Raw genomic sequence first — 2,500 nt, 5'->3', positions numbered from 1 at the left:
GCGATGTTTCGGTCACACACCCGCCGCTAATATATACGGTGCATACTCGCGCGGCAGAGAGAGGAGAGAGAGCGTGCTTGCCAGCTGCTTGCGCGAGGCTGCGCCCGTTTCTCCTATTTTCGGTGGGAATAATGAAAAGCGAGCGAAGAAGAGGTTAAGGAGAATAACCGATATGAGCGCACGAGTGCGAAAGCAAACGTTTTCCCATTCGCATCCCGCTCCCGGTGTTTCTTCGTCTCTTTACCTCGTTGTTCTCTCCGAACCGTCCAGCGGATGTGGACCCTCTCTTGAGAAAGAGAGGGCCCGGGTAACCTAGGACGCGACACGTATCCCGCGTCGATGTGCGGCCGTAGGGTACGTATTCCTGCCGTGTGAACAACAACTGTGGACCGGCTGTTAACAGCTTCGACTTTCGTGAGTCTGACTCCCAAGAATAATGGAATTTGTGTGTGAATTTAAGGGGATGAGAAAGACCGATCGAAGCCGGCTGCGAAGTCCGTTCTAATCGGCTATCCAAATCAGGAGGGGAATACGTACGTGCAGGGCGCTGCGACAATAAAATGGGGGGTGTCGTTTCAGAGGAGAACACCGTGGATGTACGTGGTTCACTTGATCGGGGTATCCCCGTCGGCTCCATCGTACTCTCCAGGTTGATCCTAGGTTTTTAAATGTACTCTACGCCTGGCCGTTACGGGAACCGTTCGCAATTGCGTGGCGGTCTCCGTGCGGAACCGCATCCCAGAGACCCCTGTGTCGTCACTTTCGTTCGTTCGGACGAAGTGTCGCGACGCCCGAACCTCCATCGACCGTGTGCTAGTTGGAGGCGCGGGTCTCGGATTCTTCCGAACCCGAGAACTATATACGAGTATGATATATATATATACATGAACACAGAATATTAAAATACAACCCTGAACGGTGGATCACTTGGCTCGTGGGTCGATGAAGAACGCAGCTAATTGCGCGTCAACGTGTGAACTGCAGGACACATGAACATCGACATTTCGAACGCACATTGCGGTCCACGGATACAATTCCTGGACCACGCCTGGCTGAGGGTCGTTCACGTAACCTTAAGACTGCTTACGTTGGCATCTCGGTGTCACGTACGAGCGATTGTTGGACCGTTCGTCGGCGTTTGCCGCGGTCGCACGAAAACAAGCGAGAATACGCTCTAGACGTCATGGAGGGAAGAAGGTTGTGTGTACGCGGCAGATGACTGGAGACATCGTCGTCATCGTCGTTGCTTTGTCGTTCCGGACTTGCGTGAGTGCTAATTTTCACACGGCGTCGTGAGTCGCTTAATTTGTCGACCGCCCGTGTGTGTATGTGCACCGCTCCGGACGCAAGCGCGCGGACGTACGATCATCGACCAGCCTCCGTGTCTCGCCAAATACCCTCGTGATTGTTAACAGACAGCGTTCGCTTTTCGTGCGAGTTTTCATCCGCGCTCCCGACGTAGTCTGAAATGATGCGTGTAAGAAAGAGGCGTGCGTAACCCGCAACGACACACAAGAGAGTTTGTCGTGAGACTACAGAGAAGGACAATGAAAGGGTGTGCGAGTGAGCATGAACACGAGATCGCGTATACCCCACCCGTGTAGTGTGGTGAAGAAATGTATGACGAGAAACAGAGCCCCAGGGATTCTAGAGGGATCGTCTTGTTGCAGGAACAACGCGAAAAGGAGGCACTCATTCGTCGAAACGATGAAGTTCCGGGATGCATCTTCCCCGGCCACGTTTCGGTCGAGTCGTTTGTGGCTCCGTGAATGTGTTGTGTTGTACTACAACTTGTTTCTGTATCCTGAATCCTCTTTGGCGAGGCTTACACAGCCGCCATATATATGACTCATCACATAGGGATGACTTCTCTCCTAGAAGGAGGAGGTGGAAAGGTAGCAGCGTCCGGTCGCCCCATGTCTTCGCGTTAGTCGATCGCCGAGAGAGACCGCGCGTCAAGTCCGGTCGTCCAGTCCACGAAAGCTATACAAAAAGCAAGCGGACGGGCGTTAAACCATACCGGCAGTCGCCTGGCGAGAGTCTCTCTCCTTTAGATCGAATTAAACGAGACGCGAAGATGCTTTGGTGTGGCGCATTAAGGACGATGTGACTTACTTTCCGCTGATCACTTCTGGCGAATTACGAGGAGCTTCCTTACCTTTGGAAACGCTGCTGTTGCGTTACGACAACATATTCCGAAGGCACACGGCGAAGTTGGGACGACGCATCGAACATGATCTCAAGTCTCTCTCTCATTTCCCATTTCTCGTAACATTCGTTCACACACTCTGCCTGGTCCGCTTCTCTCGGTTGTGTGCCCCCGTTGTACGAGGATTACGCCACAGCTTCTTTCGTCATTTTTACACATATATAAAATATATCACTCTACGTGTGTGATATATTTAACACGTATACGACGACCTCAGAGTAGGCGAGATTACCCGCTGAATTTAAGCATATTACTAAGCGGAGGAAAAGAAACTAACAAGGATTTCCTTAG

General features: G+C 51.9%; 2 non-coding genes across 2 annotated transcripts in view; both read left to right on the top strand.

Annotated features, from left to right (window-relative positions):
* The first annotated feature begins 907 nt into the window (after positions 1-907).
* LOC143187696 (5.8S ribosomal RNA) lies at positions 908-1,062 on the top strand. The gene has a single exon (XR_013003260.1). It is a non-coding gene; the product is annotated as a 5.8S ribosomal RNA (ribosomal RNA).
* A 1,355-nt stretch (positions 1,063-2,417) lies between these two features.
* Positions 2,418-2,500, top strand: part of LOC143187697 (large subunit ribosomal RNA) — a 4,056-nt gene continuing 3,973 nt past the window's right edge. The window contains exon 1 of the ribosomal RNA XR_013003261.1: positions 2,418-2,500. This exon is cut by the window's right edge and continues 3,973 nt beyond it. This is a non-coding gene — a ribosomal RNA (large subunit ribosomal RNA).

This window comes from Calliopsis andreniformis, unplaced genomic scaffold (assembly GCF_051401765.1).
Source record: "Calliopsis andreniformis isolate RMS-2024a unplaced genomic scaffold, iyCalAndr_principal scaffold0150, whole genome shotgun sequence".
Lineage (NCBI taxonomy): Eukaryota > Metazoa > Arthropoda > Insecta > Hymenoptera > Andrenidae > Calliopsis > Calliopsis andreniformis.
Note: the sequence above shows the minus strand (reverse complement) of the source record. Positions and strands in the feature narration are given on the sequence as shown.